This window comes from Podarcis liolepis (assembly GCF_965112155.1).
Source record: "Podarcis liolepis genome assembly, chromosome: 15".
Classification (NCBI taxonomy): Eukaryota; Metazoa; Chordata; class Lepidosauria; order Squamata; family Lacertidae; genus Podarcis; species Podarcis liolepis.
In genome coordinates, this window is record NC_139566.1 from 6,268,793 (window position 1) to 6,290,939 (window position 22,147).

The 22,147-nt window shown below is 42.8% G+C and overlaps 2 long non-coding RNA genes across 3 annotated transcripts; one reads left to right on the forward strand and one right to left on the reverse strand.

Annotated features, from left to right (window-relative positions):
- Positions 1 to 200: 200 nt before the first annotated feature.
- Positions 201 to 16,689, forward strand: LOC310694108. 2 transcript variants are annotated; one of them, XR_014519543.1, is made up of 2 exons: positions 201 to 405; positions 16,068 to 16,689. It is a non-coding gene; the product is annotated as an uncharacterized lncRNA (long non-coding RNA). The 2 variants fall into 2 exon arrangements; XR_014519544.1 differs by lacking the exon at positions 201 to 405 and adding an exon at positions 15,082 to 15,121.
- On the reverse strand, positions 6,542 to 21,655 carry LOC310694107. The gene is made up of 2 exons (XR_014519542.1): positions 21,597 to 21,655; positions 6,542 to 7,070 (listed from the first exon to the last, which is right to left on the reverse strand). It is a non-coding gene; the product is annotated as an uncharacterized lncRNA (long non-coding RNA).
- Positions 21,656 to 22,147: the final 492 nt, after the last annotated feature.

Below are 22,147 nucleotides of genomic sequence, written 5' to 3' on the forward strand. Positions count from 1 at the left end.
TCATAAGATCTGGAGAATTTTTCCTGGCTAAAAAACCAGTGCAGGATCTCAATGAGAAGCTCTCATTATCTTTGTTCATCATAGCATAATTGTTTTAAAACAAATCCCATAACTGCCCCTTCATCTGGCCTGAGAATTACAGTGTTTCCAGAATGCAGTTTAAATTTTTTCTGTATTTATATAGATAAATAATAGGGGTTGTGAATACAGTCACAGATCACGCACCAGCTAATAATGTGTGGTGGAGGCCAACGTCAAGGTTTAATGTAGAGCTTCTCATTCATGATTAGTGCCTCATGGATTGTGGAAGAATTCACAGAACCATATAAAAGGACCACAATCCTGGAGTTCTTCATTCACTCTCTGGATCCAATATCCACACACCAATTCCTATAGTCAACAAAGGTAAGCTTGTTTCCAAATATTTAATCATTCTTCTTGTTTTTTTCATTGGAGGGAAACGAAAATTCTGAGCAGGTACTCCAGTGGCTCTGGTCTTGCAAAATCATTCTGAACGGAACGTGCACAGGAGCTATCAGTCTCAAAACTGGATTTTTTTTAGTGTTTCAGATTTCAGCATCTCAACTGGCATATTTTATTTCATAAAGCTAAAGTGTTTTCTATAACGGCCTTTTTATAGGTTCATTGGCACGGCAAAGGCCAAAGTAGATGGTACCATCGAATTATCTCTTCGAATCTGTTTCATGGATATGCAATTTTTAGTTCTGAGGACTGACCATTTAAGCCGTCTTGGGGCTGTTAACTGGAGTTCTCAGGGGAACTATTAAGTAATGACTTCCCTGCAGATGTCAACTTTTTCTCATATCAACTGAATAATATTTCATGCATTTTGATACATATATATATATATATAATTGATGTCAGCAGCATAAAAAATGTAAGACATAGATATAACCAGCCCATGTGTAATATGCATCCAGCTATGATAGAATCTGGATTTCCTCTAGGCTCTTATTTATTTTATACTTGAGGAAAACTCTGAATTCCCCTTAACACAGAAAGCAAAATGGTCCTGGATTTACAATGAAGGCAGAATCACTATTGAATTCTTGTTTGGACAAATCGGTCCATTTCAGCATTGATCCGGCAGATGTTTCTCCCATGCTTTATAGAGCAAGCAAATCTTTGTTTAATATAGGGAAATTAATTCAGCTGTGTCATGAGTAGGAGGAAAATGATGTGAAATAGGCAACTCTTAATGCAAAACACCACTAAAATGTTTCTTTAACACATCTCACGATGTGGTGCTTAGTTAACTGGTGATCCCTTGATTTCCTGCAGCTCAAGCTTCCTTCTCTTCCTCAAGATGTCCGGCTGTTGCCAGTGTGGCTGCTCCCCTTGTTGCTGCAAGCAGTGTTGCTGTTCCCCCTGCTGCGGCTGCGGCTGTTGCAAGCAGTGTTGCTGCTCCCCCTGTTGTTGCAAGCAGTGTTGCTGCTCCCCCTGCTGCTGCTGTTCCCCATGCTGTGATTCAGGGTGCTGCGGGTCTTCCTGCTGTGGTTGCAAATGCTGCTATCCCAAGCAATGCAAATGCTGAAGAACCCCAAGGGGAGCCCTGAATGCAAACAGGGAGTCTACAACATACAGTCCAAGGAATAATTCCACCACCAGGAGCTCTGGCTTCAAGGCTGCTGGTTGACTCCTTGCACTTATCGTCCAGCTATTCTCCTAGGAGCTATCTCCAACACGGCATTTGACATGGTTCCTTCATGACACTCTCAATGTGTTTGACTCTTTCTCTTTTCTCTCGCTGCTACATTTCTAAACCTTCTGCTGTTGTTGAATCTACCTGCTTGCATGGCAACAAATAAAAAGATAAAGCATCACTTATATTTTGGTGTATCTTTCCCTTAAATTGGGGTGAGAGGAGGCTGTTGGATACCTGTTGAAACTCACACACTCCCAAGAATATAATTCCCAACCAATTCCTTCGTTGCTTCACTGATCATTTCATTGCCCAGATGGTGAAGGAAGCAGCTAGGAGATCATCTACATTGAACCTGGTCCTCACTAATAGGCAGGAATTGATCTTTGAATTGGAAGTACTGGGGATCTTGGAAGGAAGTGATCATGTCCTCTTCCCTTTCCTCGGCATACCATGGCATGCTCCTGTAATCTCAGTCCTTGCTGCAAGCAGGTTTTCCTATCTCCTTTCAGCGCAGTCTGTAGGGGCATCCCAGCCAGTTCATCCAGAATCTGCTCATTCAGACCCGCTTTGTATAATGCAAGCAGGGATTTTCTCTCCCATCCCAGTTGTTGGATGTACATTTGACAATCAGCCCACTACTCTGCCACAGTCTGGTTTCCCTGTCTGAGGCTCATGAGCTTCTGGGCAAGCGCCGCTTCCGGTAAAGGATCCAGATAAATACTGCCCATCATTTTTATGAAGGCATCCAAATTGCCTAGCGCTCCATCATTGCTTAACATGAGGGAGTCACCAAGTGCCGAGCCCCTGCCTCTACTGAGAGCCAGTGTGGTGTAGTGATTAAGAGCAGTAGTCTTGTAATCTGGTGAACCGGGTTCGTGTCTCTGCTCCTCCACATGCAGCTACTGGGTGACCTTGGGCTAGTCACACTTCTTTGAGGTCTCTCAGCCCCACTCACCTCACAGACTGTTTGTTGTGGGAGAGGAAGGGAAAGGAGAATGTTAGCCGCTTTGAGACTCCTCCGGTTAGTGATAAAGCGGGATATCAAATCCAAACTCCTCTTCTTCTTCTTCAACTAAGCTAATGAGGAATGGTACCCTGTCCTTATCATCGTGGAATTCAGCCCCTCGGAGGCTTAAGAAATACAGGCAGGCTGTTTTGAAGGCCACATCTCAGAAGGCTTTCCTGAAAATTGGCTGGGGGGGGGGTTTACGAGGCTCTTGGACGTCGGCCTCCCATATACCTCCATCAGCTGCCTGGACTGCCCCCCTCCCACTCCTTCCAACCTGGTTAGCGGCAGCTTCAACTCCTGATTTTGCTGCCAAAGTACCTGATAAGGATCTGCAGGTGGGTTCTGTCTTTCAATTGCACCCACCGACACGGCCATGGGGAGCTGCTGTTGTTCTTCCATTATCAGCTCTTTCCTCTGCCAACTAAAGCAAAGAACTTAGAGAAGGGTCATTCTGTCAGAAGGCCAGGTTCCCAGCGTAGATAATGAAAGGAGGGTTTATTGCAAAAACCAACAGATAGCTCTGGATGGCTCTAACAAAGCCTCCGGTATCATTATTCATGATGGCCCTTCTGAAGATTCCTTCCGGTATCTAAATAATATATTGAAACGATGCCCCTTGTGTCTTTTTTTTTTTTTTTTTTTTTTTGCTTCCTATCTAGAAGCCCTCCCACTCGCCGACTCCTCGGAGAGATTGGATTAGTGCCAACCGCTTCCTTTTCTGATAAACTGTCTCCTTGTCTGTCCGTGCCCATTTGAGCTTCCAGCGTGCTTTGGCCATGTTCTAGCCTGCTCTCAGCTACTGTCTTATCAGCTCGCCCGTCAAGGTCAGGAAGAGCCGATTTCTGCAGCTGCCGGCTCTCCCCTGCCTGCCTAACATAAAAGCCTCCCTCTTCTTGGCTGCTTTCTGCAGTTGGCTGCAAACCCTCTGTAGTGAAGTTGGGAAATCTTAGTATGTCAAACGCTGGTTCATGCAGGAGTGAGGCATGGTGGGAGAGATAAAATTGTGGCCTTCTATGGAATGGGTGTTTTGTCTCTTTAAATGTAAAGCTCCCTGTCTCTAGAAAGGTGAGTCAATTACCACTTGACTCTAGGCAGGATGAAGTGTTATTTGATTTTCCAGACCCTGGTACAGCTGGGGGCCTGAGTGTGGATTGGGTTGTAAAAAAGGCACAGGAGGCTATCAAGTAATTTACAATTTAGGAGCTGGTATGTGTAAGAGGGGAGCTGGTATGTGTAAGAGGGGACATGGTGCTATGGGTTAAACCACAGAGACTAGGACTTGTCGATCAGAAGGTCAGCGGTTCGAATCCCCGCAATGGGGTGAACTCTCGTTGCTCAGTCCCAGCTCCTGCCAACCTAGCAGTTTGAAAGCACGTCAAAGTGCAAGTAGATAAATAGGTACCACTCCGGTGGGAAGGTAAACGGTGTTTCCGTGCGTTGCTCTGGTTCACCAGAAGTAGCTTAGTCATGCTTGCCACATGACGGGGAAGCTGTATTGGTCCCTCAGCCAATAAAGCGAGATGACTGCCGCAACCCCAGAGTCAGTAACGACTAGACCTAATGGTCAGGGGTCCCTTTACCTTTACCTATGTGTAAGAGAGGCCTGGGAACGGAGGAAAAGCCTTTTGATCTTAAGGTCTCTGAGTCTAAAAAAAGTTCAGCTGTGCTGGTCCCCTGGCAATCAGGAGATATAGTCTCATCATACAGCCATTGGTAATTAACCTGAATAAATGATTGGTTCCTAACCTGTCCTCCACATGGGTTTTCAAGGACAAAGGATTTGGGAATTCAGATGCAAAGGGCAGAACATCATGCCCTGGTACTTCGCCTGGGGGCGTTTGACCAGTGAAAGGACTCTTGACTACTGCTGTGTTTTAAAATATTGTTGCTGTGTGAGTATGGTTTAGCTAGTTATATTTTACAATGTTTTTATTTTTTTGTTTGTAACCTTCTAAGAAATGTGCAACTTTTTGAGTGGCTTTTTCAATAAACTTGGAAAAGGATTCTTCTGTCTTTTGTACTCTGTGCCTTTGCGCAGGGAAGCTAAACTGGTGCCTTACCGTTTGGACACCTACCTGTCGAATTTCTGTTTGCGTCATGGTAAAGTGACTCATTGAACCCCATTCAAGGGTGGTCCAGGATAGGAGGTGGTGGCGGGTTTACTGTTCAGCTTGTGATTTGCAACAACTAGCGATCTCTCCCCCTTCCTGGCCAAGTCCTGCCGGTGTCTTATGGAATGGTGGTGGTGGGGGGTTAGATAGTCCCACTCACTACACCCTCACTTTGAGCTGGCTCATTCCTGACAGCATGCCTGCCATATGGAGAGAATGCAAATCTACAAGGAATGACGAGATCTGCTGTGAACCAACCACAACTTCTTTGTTTCGTCCAATACAGAGTTTAACTTTACTTACGCTGTGCCATTTATAGCTGACCTGCTCCAGAAATGTGCTCCTGGCAACCATGCAATAAAGGACACAAGTATCTCAAAGAGTGCCTCTGCCCATCACATGAAGTCCTTCTCCATGTCCCCCCACCCTGAGCTAGCTGTGGAGGGTGGAGACATAAAAATAGGCCTTCCCAGTGGTGGCTCTCCCTATGTCAAATGCTCTCCCCAAGAAGGCATCCCTGTCACCATCACTATTTGCATTTAGGCAAATTTTTTTTCATTCACCTATACTATTGGGCCTTAATATTCTGCTCATCTTTTAATAGGGTGGAGCTGAGTCAGATTTTTTATACATATTCCTCTTGCTTTAAATGTTGTTTTACTTATTTTTTTATATAAATCATTTTTATTGGTTTATAAAACCAAAGTACAAATAAACACAAACTAATAAGAGCATATATGTATAAGATTCTCCAAATCTAGAGACTTCCCTCCATGGAGTCTTGTTTTGAGCGTCTACAACTGCATCCATACTTCAATTTTTATATCAAACCATATTGTCCTTCATATTTTTTTACACTACAAGTGAGTCAAAATCCTGCTCTTGGTTTCATCTGTTTGCAGTGGTGGTCTAAATAACTTATACACCTTTCCCATTCTTTTATAAAGCTTTTATCCTCTTGGCTCCTGAGTTTTCCAGTCAGCTTTGCAATCTCTGCGCATTTCATCAGCTTGGTTTGCTATTCTTCTCGGGTGGGGACTTTGTCTTCTTTCCAACTCTGGGCTTCCGTTATACTTATTTTAAATGTATACAGTCATACCTCGGAATGAATACGCTTCGTGTTAGGCAAATTCGGGTTGCACTCTGCAGCGACCCGGAAGTAATGGAGAGCGTTACTTTCGGGTTTCACCTTGCACGCATGTGCAGACCGTTCAAAATGATGTCACGCGCATGCGCAGAAGCGCTAAAACGTGGCCCACGCATGCGCAGACGCGTAGACTCGGGTTACGTTTGCTTCAGGATGAGAACGGGGTTCTGGAACAGATCCCGTTCACATCCCGAGGTACCACTGTATTTCTGTAATTTGCTTTGAGTACACTTTTTTTAAAAAACCAACAACCACAAATAAATGTCATTTTAATGAAAGGTGTGAATATACCCAAAAGCGATGTGCTGTGCTTGAAAGACATCCCCATGGCTAGTTAGTCATGAATGTGCCACTATTAGTGGTGCTGAACCGCAGCTGAACCAGCCCTGAAAGGGTGCCATACATGTGCTCTCACAATGAGATATGGCCCCCATTCCAATATTGTATGTGAGATGGAGATGTGCTCCCCAGGAGCTGAGCTAGTGATCCTTTCTAGGCTGGGAGCCCTTAAGCAGGAGATTCTTGGAGAATGCAAAGCAGATCACCTATTCAGGGATCTATGCTGCATTCTGCATCTCAAGGCAAAGGAACACAACAAGGTTCTGTACCAGGCTTTAGAATTTTTATTAATTGCCACAGGGAAAGGTTTTCTTTTCACAGAGGAGTTATTTAAGGAGATGAAAGGAGAGTGACTCCCTGGACAACCAAGGTGATAAAGAGAAGACAACTGGCAGCATGCCTCCTTGAAGGAAAACAAAGCAAAGTAAGAAGGAGATGAGAAGAATCCAGGGTTGTAGAAGGAGGCAGGAATGAACTTAAGGCACAGAAACAGATGAATCCAAGGAGTCCGCCAGCATGGAGGAGGCAGCAGCTGTCAACACTTCACTGAACTTCTTCAGCAGCAGCCTTGCTTAGGATAGCAGCAACAGGAACCACAGCCGCAAGATCCACAGCCACAGCCACAGGAACCACAGCCGCAAGAGTTGCAGCAGCAGGGGGAAGAGCAGCAGCAGCAAGGAGTGCAGCAACAGCAAGGAGTGCAGCAGCAGCAGGGGCAGCAGCAGCACTTGCAGCAGCAGGGAGAGCAGCAACAATTGGAGCAGCAGGACATCTTAGCGGTGGAGAGGGAAGGCGGAGCTGAAAGGATTCAAGGGATTTCCCATTAAGCAAACAACACCCTCAGGCATATTAAAACACTGTAGACACATGTTCTGCATTCAGGAGACCAGAAAAGACATGATTTCCACATCATGGTTTCCCTCTGAATGATCCTAAAAGTACCTTTTGGTTAGCAATATTCTAACAGTTCTTTTTTTTTTTTTATAAAATTTTTATTGGTTTTACAAAATTTTTAAGAAAAACAGACAAACACTAAAAATGACAAACATACACGTATAGTTTCAAACATATTTTCATAAACCTCTTTTCTTGGACTTCCCCATACCCCCCCTCTCTGCATCCCAATGTCCAAAATTCAACTAGCAACTTCCAATTGTTACTTTCCAATCTTTATCATCTTAGTCCTCTTTTATAGTCTAACCTTGTATCCCTGTACCCTTTTGCTTCTGAAAACCACAACATTTTAGCATTCATTAAGTTTATAGTAGTCCTTAAGATAACTTTTAAATTTTTTCCACTCTTCTTCCACCGTCTCTTTTCGTTGGTCACGGATTCTGCCTGTCATCTCGGCCAGTGTCATATAGTCCATCACTTTCATCTGCCATTCTTCCACAGTGGGTAAATCTTGTGTCTTCCAATACTTTGCGATGAGTATTCTTGCTGCTGTTGTGGCATACATGAAAAAGGCTCTATCTTTCTTTGTCACCAGTTGGCCGACAATGCCCAAGAGAAAGGCCTCTGGTTTTTTAGGGAAGGTACATTTAAGTACCTTTTTCATTTCATTATAGATCGTTTCCCAGAAGGCCTTAATCTTCGGGCATGTCCACCAAAGGTGATAAAAGGTACCTTCAGTCTCTTTACACTTCCAACATTTGTTATCGGGCAAGTGATAGATTTTTGCTAGCTTGACTGGGGTCATGTACCACCTGTATACCATTTTCATAATGTTTTCCTTTAAGGCATTACATGCCGTAAATTTTATACCGGTGTTCCATAACCATTCCCAGTCAGCTGACATAATGTTATGTCCAACATCCTGAGCCCACTTAATCATAGCCGATTTAACTGTTTCATCCTGTGTGTTCCATTTCAACAACAAGTTGTACATTCTAGATAGATTCTTAGTATTGGGTTCTAACAGTTCGGTTTCTAATTTTGATTTTTCCACCTGGAAACCGACTTTCCTGTCCTGTTTAAAAAATTCCATTATTTGGCGATATTGGAACCAATTTTCTACTTTATACTTCAATTTCTCCTGACTTTGTAGTTTGAACTTATCTCCATCCTGTTCTAAAATTTCCCAATACTTCGGCCATCCGACCTCCATATTGAGTTTCTTCACTGCTTTAGCCTCCACTGGTGACACCCATCTAGGGGTTTTGTTTTCCAATAGATCTTTATATCTTATCCAAACATTAAACAATGCTTTTCTGACAATGTGATTTTTAAAGGCACTGTTAGCTTTATCATACCAAAGATATGCATGCCAACCAAAAGCGTTATTGAAACCTTCCAGATCCAAGATGTCCGTGTTCTCGAGGAGCATCCATTCTTTGAGCCAGCAAAAAGCTGCTGCCTCATAGTACAGTTTCAGGTCCGGCAGGGCAAACCCCCCTCTTTCTTTAGCATCTGTCAATATTTTAAATTTAATTCGGGGCTTTTTGCCCTGCCAGACAAATTTCGAAATGTCTTTGTGCCACCTCTTAAAACATTCCATCTTATCAATAATCTGCAAGGTCTGAAACAAAAATAACATTCTAGGCAATACATTCATTTTGATTACTGCAATTCGGCCTAACATTGACAATTTCAAATTTGACCATATTTCTAAATCTTTTTTGATTTCTAACCAACATTTTTCATAATTGTCCTTGTACAAATTCTGATTCTTAGATGTTAAGTAAACCCCTAGGTATTTAACCTTCTTGACCACAGTCAAACCTGTTTCCTCTTGAAATTTCTCCTTTTCCATATCTGTTAGGTTTTTCCCTAAAACTTTGGTTTTTTGCTTGTTCAACTTAAATCCAGCTACCTGGCCAAACTGTTGTATTATTTCTAATACCTTTTTCGTACTAGTGTTTGGCTCTTGCAAAGTCAATACTAGGTCATCTGCGAACGCTCTTAACTTGTAATGTTTAGCTCCGACCTGCACACCTTTAACCTGCTGGTCATTTCTTATCATGTTCAGCAACACCTCCAGAACTGAAATAAAAAGTAATGGGGAAATCGGGCACCCCTGTCGTGTTCCTTTCTCTATCTTAAGTTCCTCAGTCACAACATTGTTTACAATCAGTTTAGCTTTTTGTTCAGAATATATTGCAGCCATACCATTCTCAAAACCCCGGCCTACCCCCATCCCATGAAGATTCTTCTTCATAAAACTCCAAGAAATATTGTCAAAGGCTTTCTCCGCATCCACAAAGATCAATACTGCCTTAGTGTTTATATTCACCTCTAGCTTTTCCAGAATGTCTATTACATTCCTTACATTGTCTGCCAGGTGTCTTTTAGGGAGAAAGCCTGCTTGGTCCTTATGAATCTTCTCCATCAAAACTCTTTTAAATCTTTTTGCCAAAATGTCTGCAAAAATTTTGTAATCCACATTAAGGAGTGATATTGGGCGGTAGTTCTTGAGTTGGGTCTTTTCAGTCTCTGACTTTGGTATGAGTGAAATATATGCCTCTTTCCACGATTCAGGCGCCCTTTTTCCCTCAAGGATCTCATTACAAACTTCTCTTAGTGGTTGAGTCAACCATTCCTTCAGCGATTTGTAGTATCTGGAAGTCAGTCCATCTGGTCCCGGAGATTTGCCCAGTTGCATATTCTGAATGGCAGCCTCTATCTCTTGTTCTGAGATTCTCTGGTTCAAATCCATCTTACTTTGATGAGAGATGTTTTGTAATCCATATTTTCCAAGGAATTTGTCTATATCTTCTTCATTTTGCGGGCCTTGAGTGTAGAGTTTTTTGAAATAACTTAAAAAGCAATTTCTGATTTCATTGGGCTTAGATATATTCTTTCCATCCACCTCAAGGCTTGTAACTGTATTTAGTTTCTGCCTTTTCTTCAGTTGCCATGCCAAAAGTTTACCACATTTATTTGCTGATTCAAAGGTCTTTTGCTTCATTTGCTTTATCTTCCATTCAATCTCTTGGTTCATCAATTCCATGTATTGTGTTTGATATAGCTTGATCTCTCTTAAAATGTCTTGAGACTTTGGTTTTGTTCTTAATTTCCTCTCTCCTTCCTTTATCATTTCCAAAATCTTCTCTTTTTTCTCATTTTGTTTTTTCCTCTTTATTGAATTTTGTTGAATCAAAAATCCTCTCATAACCGCTTTGCTTGCATCCCAGATCACTCTTTTCTCCACGTCGGTCCTCAAATTTATTTCAAAATAGTCTTTTAGAGTCTTTTGGGCCTTCGTGAGAATCTCCTTATCACGAAAGAGGGTGTCATTCATTCTCCATCTAAATTGACCAGTTATTGTGAGCTTCATCTCCATCTTCACGGCGTTATGGTCGGAGCAAGTTTTTGGGCAGATTTCCACTTTCTTAATCTTTGGAGCCATTCCACTAGTAACCCAGATTTGATCGATTCTGGTCCAGGTCATCATTGCTTGGGAGAAAAAGGTTCCCTCTCTTTCCAGAGGGTTCCTTGTTCTCCAAATGTCTATCAAGTCCATGTTTTCAGTCATTTCGAAAAAAGTCTTAGGGAGTCTCCCTTCTTTGGTGACTGTTAGTCTTTGTGCCTTGTCCATATTGGTGGAGACCACGCCATTCATGTCTCCCATGATTATCATATTGTAATCCAAATAATCCATCAACGTTTCATGAAGTCTCTTAAAGAAGTCGGATTTGCCTTCATTTGGTGCATAAATTCCAACAACTAGAAATTTTTCTCCTTGTACTTGTATCTCCACAGCCAGATATCTCCCTTGTTCATCTTTGAATATCATTTTTGGAGCCCATTTCTCTTTCACATATATTACCACTCCTCTCTTCTTAACTTTGTCTGATGAGATAAATTCTTGTCCTAGCCTTTTGTTTGTAAGTAATCTCCTGTGGGCTCTAGTTATATGAGTTTCTTGTAAGCATATCAAGTCCAGTTGTTCTCTATTTAATACATGAAATACTTGTCTTCTCTTCAAAGGCCCATTGAGCCCATTACAATTCCAACTAAGGAATTGCAGAGCCATCTTGCTATTTTTCTGAGGCTCCTCCAACAGCTCCCAGTTGTTGCTCTTCTTCTGATGTTGGTGATTTTTGTCCAAACGAGAGATTCAGGATGTCCAACGCTCTCCTCTGTTCTGCAAGTGCGTCCACAGTCCCCTTCTGTAGATCCTCCTGGTATCTTGCCAAAAATTTGTCTTTATCTTGAATTGTCTTTATTTTCACCTTGTTTGCCTTGTAGTCAAATGACAGCCCTTGTGGGAATTCCCACCTGAAGCGGATAGAGTTTTTCTTTAGTAAAAGGGCTAAATCCTTATAAAAGTTTCTTAAGTCCAGAATGTATTTTGGGATGTCTTTGAAGATCTGTACAGCTGAGTTTCCAATTTGCAAGGCCTTTTCAAAGTGTAGTCCCAATATTTTGTCTCTTTCCTCCTTGGATCTGAGTGTGATCAAACAGTCTCTCGGGGTCTTTCTGTTTTGCTTTTTGCCCAATCTAAAGGCAGTCGTGATTTTGAGTTCGTCTTCCTGGAGGTCCCAACAGTCCACAAACTCCCTTGTCAAGTATTCCACAAGGTTGTCTCCTTCATTCTCCGGAATCAGTCTTATTTTTAAATTCCTCTCTTTCCTCTGTAACTCCCACAAGGCCAAAGTTGCATCATGCTCATAGACCTTCTTGGCGATCGGCTCTAACTTCTCCTGTGTCTCTCCCGCAGTAGCTTTGGCGTCTTCGGCAATTTGGCGCGTAGTGGCGTTTTCCTCCACCAATTTATTTATGGATTCTGTATTCTGGTTTAGTCTTGCTGAAATTTCTGTTAGTTTTAGTGTATTCTCTGAAGTCTGTTTTGTCAGAGACTCCAGAGTTTGATTTATCTTGAGCAAAGCATCTGTCACAGCTTCCATGGAGACGGCTGCTCCTTTGTCTTGTCCTGTTGTTCCTGTTGATCCAACTGTTGCGCCTGAGATTGAGCCTCTTTTCTTTACCTGTAGCTGCTGCAGCTGTTGTTGTTGTTGCTTGGTTTTGGCTCTTGTGACTATCTCCTCTTGTGCGCCACTCATGTCAAGGTCAGTTCCCACGGGATTTATTCTCCCTTGGAAAATACCACTGTCTTAGGCCGTGCCGGGCCTCACTTTGTCCTCTAGAGGGAGCAAATCAAAATGGCCATAGAACAAAGTTTCCAAGTATAAAAACAAAGGAGACTGTCCAGAATGTAAAAAGGGAGGTTAACACAGTCAAAGTCAGTATTACTAAAAACTTGTTACTTTAGATTGCCACAGTTGCCCAATTTATGCTACTTCTTCTTGTATTGTACAGTAGCCAGGCACTGTGGAAACTTTGTATCAAGGTATCACTTCACAGGGAAAAGTCAGTTCAGTATGGTACAAAGGCAGACCGTTTCATTTTCAGATGGATGAGACAGCAGAGGTTTTTTTACTTCTAACAAATCATGCAGTTGTTGTTCAAATTCACCTCCCCTCTGCCCTGCTAGCTAGAGGGGAGATCAAAGGGTCTAAATGTCCGGTTAAGCTAATCAAGTAGCAGGTTTAAACGGATGCAGGTTTAAAGCTCCGTTGCTTTCACTTTCATGCAGTCGGGGGGAGGCAGACTTCCTTTGTTTAGATCTCCCCCGTTTTTAGCCCAATTTTTGAAATTTAAAAGGTCCCGGTTATATTTCAGCTCTTACTCACGGGGATTCAGTCCGAATTTTCTTTTCAGGAAGGAATCGGCGCTCTCCGCTTATGGCGACGCGGCTTCACTTCGCAGGCTGGGTAGCGACTCTCAGCACCGCGCTCACTCCCGATGTCGATCCGTAGCCTTTAAAAAGGCTCTTTCACGGTACCGGGGGGCGCAAAGGTGCCCACCGAGTCTCCTTGTTCTCAGGCTTCAGCGCCTGGGATTTTAGGGGTCCCCCGCTTGCCGTAGCGGGTAAGACCCGAACTTGCGAAGCAGTCCTTCTCCGGAGCTCGGAGCTAGGACCGCCATTAAGCGCTGGCACCGACCGGAAGTCCGCAATATTCTAACAGTTCTGCTGGGATGCAGTATTGTCTTGGCTATGCATCTCTACCCTTCTGCTTATCTAGTGCATTGATCCTTGATTCTTGCTCAGGTCAGGTGTGCTGTGCCATTTCAGGAATTGCACAACAGATTGTTCAGGAACCACCTCCTTCTCCACTGGGAGCCACAGGCCGTGCTGGTTTCCTCATGAACACACATGTTTGACACATGAATTATATTCAACCGTTATAGCTGTTGATCAATATGAAATGTATGCTTGGTCAGGAAAAACAACACTATTTTAGATTTTATGTAAGAGGATAGCAGGTAAATTTCTAGTCCTAAAATGCTGAGAGAATTGAGGACTGAAGGCAAAATCCTAGCTTCTCTGTGAATGAGTTAAGACATGTTTTGTATCCAGAAGACCTTTTTGAGATCTTGAATCCCTTGTGTCCAAGGGAGATGTAAGTTCTGAATTTGAATTAGATTCTAAGAAATCACGCTTTTGTCCATGCACAACTCCCCATGTGGCAGGAGGCTAAGAATTGTCACCAAGAGTAAGATAAATAGTGAGCAAGTTGCATTGAAAAACCAGAGCTGCTAGACTACATCCTAAAGAACTCAAGATATCCTGAAATCTAGGAAATCAAAAGAATGAAGCGATAGTGGCACAGAACATACCTTTTTCAGTTGTTAGAATTCGTGTGGATGTTGGATCCAGTGAATGAGTGAAGAACTCCTGAATGGGGGGCCTTTATATACACCTCTGTGAATCCTTCCGCAAGCAATTATGAACCACACAATGATGACAAGGTCTTCATTAAACCTTAATATGGGCCTCTACCACACAATCATCTGGTGCGTGATCCTTGACTGTGTCCACATCCTTCCTTTCTAAAGTCAGCTGATTAAGGCTATTCTGCAGTTGTAACACTCTAATTCTCCCTCTGTCCAAAGGGGGCACTTATGGGATTGGTTGAAATAAAATATGTTTAGATGAACAGGCATCATATGGGCTTCTATGAAATATCTGGTGCCTAAGGGATTTAGTATTCAGATTGTTTACCTGTGGACACAACATTTACACCACTCTTTCTCAGTACAGCATGCAACAGGTATAAAGTGATTTTAATATAACAATGATTTAGGATGATAGTTGTTTTAAGGTCACTGGGTAGCAGCCACTGCAAGTTCCGAGCAAGCCCATTAAAGTCCATAGACATGGCTGACTTAGGTTTGCCTACTCTAAGTAGACCTCAGCTGGATGCTTTTGCATGGTTCAGATGTCAGGTCATAATTAGGCTGAGGTGTTCTGCTTTGTATTCGTCTAGTAATTAATTTTTTAGTTTAATGAACATTTGTTAAAGCTACATTATTAAATAAAAACATGTGCAACTGCTACCATTCACTGTGCTGCTCAGCTACTTTTTTAAGAAAAAGAAAAGATGGCACATGCTATTCAGTTGTGCTCATTGCTGATAAATATGTGTTATGAGGATAAAATTCCAGGACCCGTGAATACAAACGTCAGGTGCTTTGAGCTTGAGGCAGGATGTAGAATCAGAAGATCTGGAGGATTTTTCCTGGCTAAAAAGAAAAGTGCTGGATCTCAATGAGAAGCTCTCATTATTTCCGTTCATCATAGCATAATTGTTTTAAAACCAATCCCATAAATGCCCCTTTGTGAATACAGTCACAGGTTGTGAATACAGTCACAGATCACGCACCAGCTAATAATGTGTGGTGGAGGCCGACGTCAAGGTTTAATGTAGAGCTTCTCATTCATGAGTAGAGTCTCATGGCTTGCGGAAGGGTTCACAGAGACATATAAAAGGACCACAATCCTGCATTTCTTCAATCACTCTCTGGATCCAATATCCATACACCAATACCTATAGTCAACAAAGGTAAGCTTGTTTCCAAATATTTAAACATTCTTCTTATTTTCTTCATTGCAGGGAAATTAAAATTAAGAGCAGGTACTCAGTGACTCAGTCTCTTAACAGTCTCAAAACTGGATTTTGTTAGTGTTTCAGATTTTGTGAAATATCTTGTGAAATGCGTCTGAATCAAATGCACAGAGGAGCCAACAGTCTCACAGTTTGGATTCTGTTAGCATTTCAGATTCAGCATCTCAACCGGCATATTTTAATACATAGATGAGAAGTGGGTTGAATAACAGGCTCCTTGTAGGTTCTTTGGGTTTTACCTGATGGGATCATCTAATTATCTCTTCAACATATCTGCGTGATGGACGCTACATTTTCATAATTTGTAGTTTTGAGGACTGATCATTTCCTCTGCCTCTGGGCTGGTGAATGGAGTCATTATTACACTAGTGACTTCCCTAGAGATGTAAATTTCTTCTCTTATCAACTGAGGAGGAATATTTCACCCATAATATATTTCAAGTATACATCAAAATTACTGATACCTACAACATAAAAAGGTGACACATGGAAATAACCAGGGAACATGTCATATGTATCAATCTGTGAGAGAATCAAGACTGCTTGTAAAGCCCTTTTGCTTTTATACTGGGGGAGACATCTGAGTTTCCTCTTAGATAAAGGGGGAAATGGCCCAGGATTTAGTGTGAAGGTAAAACCAATATTGAATTCTTGGTTGGACAGAATGCTCCATTTCAACAGCTAACAGACAGACATTTCTCCCATATTTTATACGACATGAAAATCTTTGTGTAATGTAGGCAAATAATTTCAGCTCCCTCATGAGTAGGAGAAAAGGTATGTGAAATATGTAGTGCTTAATGCAAAGCACCAGTAAAAGATGTCTTTAACACATCTAACAATTTAATGCTTAGTTAACTGGTGATCCCTTGATTTCCTGCAGCTCAAGCTTCCTTCTCTTCCTCAAGATGTCCTGCTGTTGCCAGTGTGGCTGCTCCCCTTGCTGCTGCAAGCAGTGCTGCTGTTCCCCCTGCTGTGGCTGCGGCTGCGGCTGTGGCTGTTGCAAGCAGTGTTGCTGCTCCCCCTGTTGTTGCAAGCAGTGTTGCTGCTCCCCCTGCTGCTGCTCTTCCCCCTGCTGTGGTTCCGGGTGTTGTGGATCTTCCTGCTGTGGCTGCAAATGCTGCTATCCTAAGCAATGCAAATGCTGAAGAACCCCAAGGGAAGCTCTGAATGTTTACAGGGAATCTACAGTTTATAGTCCATCGTATAATCCCACCACCATGAGTGCTGGCTACTCCTTAATTCCTGACATTCAGACTTTATATCTCTCTGGAATGTGCTTAATCCTCAAGTTGTGTCTTCCTCTCCTCTTCTTGTTCTTTCCTCTTTGACTCGCCTGGATGTTCTCCTAGGAACCATCTCTAACAAGGCATTTCCCATGATGCCATCATGGCACTCTCTATGTGTGTGACTCTTTCTCTTTTCTTTCTCGTCTACATTTCTAATTCTTCTTTTATTGTACAATCTACCTGCTTGCACGGCAACTAATAAAATGGCAAACCGTCTCCTAAAGTCTTGTTTTATCTTTACCTTAAATTGAGTTGAGAGGAAGCTCAATGTGTGTGAGCAGCCCCTGCTTTGGATGTACATCATACCCCACCCCAATCGATGGCATTGAATGATCCAGGGGGGTTGGGGAAAATGCACTGCCACTTGAGTTATTGAAGGGCTACTCCAAGATGATATAGGTAGATGATTCAGGGGTAGGTGGACCAACCATGTCATTGGACCATTCACATATATGGTATAGAAGCAATTTCATAGGAACTGTTCTGTAAGCAGAATGCCCAAGGTTCAACCACTGACATCTCCAGTTAGAAAATCTTCAGCAGCAGTGTTGCTCACTTCCAATCTCTGCTTGCATGCTTCCTGAAGACATCTGAATGGAGTCACCGTAGGTCACTGTTCAGTAGTGGACTAGCTGGTGATTACTTCAGGATTTGAAGGGGTCTTCTTCTGTCCTTATGACTGTCAGGCATCAGATGACGCATACCCCCACGGTAGGTTGCCAGGAACCGATAAGAAAAGGAAAGTTCTTAGCAATGCTTTTTATTCAATATTCACAGAGAGAGGCTTAGAAATGGAGCATCTTGGAGTAATGGTGTTGCTCCGAGTGAAACTCCACACCCTCCATCTCTCCCACTTCCTCATGAGTCATCGCTATGGATGCTGCAAAGTGCCTTTTACCTTTGAGCTCTTTGCTCTCCTACTTTCAAGGCCCGCTGTGTTCTGGGAGGGGTTTTTTGGAACACTTTCTAAATACACTGTTTCCATCAGCTGTCACCCTCATGGTGTTTCCTCTTCCTTCTCCTTCTCTCCCATTATTTCCGAACTTTCCCCTTCATCTGCCTCTGAGTAGTGATCTTCCTCAAACCAACCCCTTCCTCAAACCAATCCTTCTTCTCTGGAAGGGTCAGCCTGGGGAGGTGGCCTCCACCATTCCTCCTCTGCTCAGTCCTTGACAATGACTGTGTTCCAGGTCATTTAAGAACATACAAACATGGGGTTGGATGTGGTGACCCTTGGCTCCCTTCCAACTCTAAGATTTTATGATTCTGAGAAGAGCTTGCTCAGTCAGCTCAATGGCCGGTCTAGTCCAGCATCCTGTCCTCACAATGGCAAGACAGATTGCCCATAGTGCACAACCAGGACACAAACACAAGAACACTGTGGTTTCCATCAACTGGTATTAAGAACCATTACGGCCTAAAATTTGGAGACACAGCACAGCCATTGTGGTTTGTAGCTCTGGGAGTTTCCACCTCCATGAATTTGTCTAATCCTGCTTTAAAGCCATCTAGTTTGCTTGTCAGCGCTGCCTCTCAAGTGAGCACCTTTCATTGTTTTAGCTATGCACTGCATGAAGACCTTCTTCTTCTTCTCTGGGATCTTCCAGCAATCAGCTTTTAGACAATGAAAGGTAAAACACACACAAATATACACATGATCTTACACTACCCCAAATGATGGGAGGCTGGGAATTTTCCTGGTAGGCTGAGGATCAGTAGACTCAAATGGCTACTAGTTCAAATCAGCCTCAAAATCCCTCCATCCTTCAATTATTTAACAAAAAAGTACTTTAATTATAAGATAGACACTGACTGGCATCAGCTCTCTGGAGATGAACTTAGACCTTTCTGCATGCAAAATAGCTGCTCTACTACGGAGCTACGATCCTTCCTTCCTAAATGCCCTTTGGGGTTTCCTCCCAATTCTATGATTCCTCCAATCCTATGATTCTATTATTCTGTGAATTTCTGGTGGCAGGTTCTCCATCTCCAGCCCATCATCAAAACACCACAACTGCCATGGGGGACTTTCTCCAAAGCCTTAGTTAAATCAAGGTACAATATTTCCTCAGCAGCCCCGTCATCCACCAAGCTCGTAAATCTATCCAAAAAAGAATTGAGATTCACCTGGCATGAACAATTTTTTGAAAAATCCATGTTGAGTCTTAGTAATCACAGCATCCTTTTCTATGTGCTCATAGGACAACTGTTTAATTATCTGTGCTATAATCTTTCCTGGTATCGATGTCAAGTTGCCCAGTCTGTAGCTACGTGAGTCTTCTCCCCACATACAAACTGTTTGAAGATGGGAACAGCATCTGCCCTTCTCCAGTCTGCAGGGACCACACGTTTCCTCCATGGATTCTCAAAAATTATGGACGGAGGCTCCGTGGTGATATCTGCAAGCTCCTTTAGTATCCTTGGGCACAGCTCATAAGGCCTTGCCAATTTGAATCCATTTAAAGTAGCTAGGTGTTCCTTTGCCACCTCTTTTTCTACCTGAGGCTGCAGTTCCTTCCTTGCACCTTTTATTCTGTTGTCACCAGGTTGAGTTCTGCTTTTATTTTAAGTGACAGGAGGGACAATGTAGGGGTTGAGCAGTTTCACCTCCTTCACCCAATAGCAATTCTTTGTCCTCTCCACCCAGAGGACATATGGCTTTCTTGTTCTTCAAACATAGCTGATGAAACCACTTTTGTTATTTCATTCTGAAATAACCAAGACCAAGATCCTTCTGAGCTTTTGCTTGCCTGGCCTTCATCTTGCAACTGTTAGCCACTGGTGCATACCCATCCTTCATGTTTCTCATTTCCTCAATTTAGCAGATATGCCCTTCTGAAATCTCATCTCTTCTATAAGCTACTTATGCAGCCCCACTGGTTTCTTTAGATGACTCCAACTTTTCTTTCTTTTTGGTATTGTCTGCATTTGTTCCTTCAATATTTCAACTTTAAGAAACTCCCATCTTTTTGAAATCAGCCCTCTTAAATCCAGAGTACATATCCAAAATACATCCAGATTTCCCTTGTCTGTGTATCATGAAACCTAAGAGGACATGATCACTTCCTTTCAAGGTCCCCAGTACTTCCTATTCAAAGATCAATTCCTGCCTATTGGTGATGACTAGGTCTAGATGATTCCCTGGTTGCTTCCTCCACCTTCTGGGCAATGAAATGATCAGTGAAGAAACGGAGGAATTTGAGAAGAGATCTCAAAGGAGATGGGGTGGTCGAAACAGTTGCTTTCATCAACATTATCAAAATATATTAGGCTGGATCCACATGTAGCACTCAATATGATGCAGATTAAATTCTCACCTCTTCCCTTTTATAGCCATCCAATCAGTGTGATTTGCAGGAGAAAGATCAGGGATGCCAACTTGAATAAAATATTGTGGAGACCTAGATATGCCCCAACCCACATGAATGCACACACACCATTTGAATGGCAATGCCCCTCAACTTGGGGGAGCCCAGCCCCCAAAAATATTTTCTTGTGGGGGGCCTCGTAGGAGTTGGCTCCTATGAGACAGTGACTCCTGCAGATAGCACCTATCAGGAAATCCCTACCACACATTGATTTAATCAGGTTTTGTGTGAGGCAGCAACTATTTTTAGAATTCTCTGTTGTTACATACCAGACAGGTGCCTTTGATGGGCATCTGTCCGAGATCTCAGACAAAGGACCTTGCTCCTCCTTGTGTTCACTACACCCATTAATTCAAGGAGAGATAATAGCTAGTGAACCTGGGGTGTTATGTGTGTCATGCATGTGCCCTTCCAATGAGATATGCCCCCCTATCCAATATTGCATGTGAGATGGAGATGTGCTGCCCAAGAACTCAGCTTCTGATCCTTTCTAGGCGAACAGCCCTTTAGCTGGAGATGCTTGCTAAGCAGATGACTTATGCAGGATCTATGACACATTTTCCATCTCAAGGCAAAGGAACACAAGAACACTCTACTGTGCTTTAGAATCTTTATTAACTGCCATATGAACATATTTCTCCCCCATAGAGGAGTTATTCAAAGAGATGAAAAGAGAATGACCCCCAGGACCACCATGATGATAAAGAGAAGACAACTGGCATGCTTCCTTGAAGGAAAACAAAGCAAAGTAAGAAGGAGATGAGAAGAATCCAGGGTTGTAGAAGGAGGCAGGAATAAATTTAAGGCACAGAAACAGATGAATCCAAGGAGTCCACCAGCATGGAGGAGGCAGCAGCTCTCAACACTTCACTGAACTTCTTCAGCAGCAGCCTTGCTTAGGATAGCAGCAACAGGAACCACAGCCGCAAGAGTTGCAGCAGCAGGGGGAAGAGCAGCAGCAGGAAGGAGAGCAGCAACAGCAAGGAGTGCAGCAACAGGAAGGACTGCAGCAGCAGGGGCAGCAGCAGCACTTGCAGCAGCAGGGAGAGCAGCAACAATTGGAGCAGCAGGACATCTTAGCGGTGGAGAGGGAAGGTATTGCTGAAAGGATTCAAGGGATTTCTCATTAAGCAAACACAACACAATATTAAGGACACCTTAGATATCCAAATATTACAGCTTAAGACCAATATGAAATGTATGTTTAAAGTTTGCTACACATTGCATCAAGGAAAGGAATGCATAAAGTGGCCTCTTCTGAGTCTCCCTTGGGAACTCACTGGAAGTCAGGCTAACATATCTGAGAGGATGCTCTCTGAGCCCCCAACATCCTTCTAGGCAACTGATGACATGCTTGGCAGAAAAAAGACTATCTTAGATCCTGTACAACACAATATTAGGCAAACATTTTAGTCCTACAATGCTGAAAGAATTCAGGCCTAAAGGCAAGATCCCAACTTCTCTTTGAATGAATAAAGACATGTGTTGTAAGAAATGGCATTTGCAAGAGACCTGGGTGAGATTTTCAATCCCTTGCACCCAAGAGATAAGAAGGTTTTGAATTAGAATTAGCATCTAATTAGTACGCTTTTCTCCATGCACAACTCCCATGAGGCAGGAGAACAAGATTGGCCACCAAAAATAAGAAATATAGTGAGCACGTTTCATTGCAAAACCAGAGCTGTTAGACTACATCCTGAAGACCTGAAGATCTCCTGAAATCTAGGGAACCGAAAGAATGAAGACAGAACATACCTTTTTCAGTGATAAAATTCGTGTGGATGTTGGATCCAGTGAGTGAGTGAAGAACTCCTGAAAGGTAGGCCTTTATATACCCCTCTGTGAATCCTTCCGCAAGCAATCATGCACCACCCAATGATGACGAGGTCTTCATTAAAAGTCCTCTACTCCACAATCATCTGGTGCGTGATTCTTGACTCTGTCCAAATCCTTCATTTTTAAAGGCAGGCTATTAAAGCTATTTAGCAGTTGCAACACAGTAATTCCCTCTTCTGTCCAAAGGGGGCACTTATGGAATTGCTTTAAATCAATTATGTTGAGATGAACAGGAACCATATGTCTTTCTCTCTGAGATCTGGTGCCATAGGGTATTAGCTTTTAGATTGCTGGCCCGTGGAAATTCTTTCTGAGTACAGCATGCAACATGTACTCAAGGCCGGCCCATTAAAATTCATAGTCATGGCTAACTAAGGTTTGTTCAATGCTTCTACTCTAAGCAGAACTTCTGGATACAAGCCAATTACCTTTGCATGGCTCAGATGTCTGGTGCAAATTAGGCTGTGATA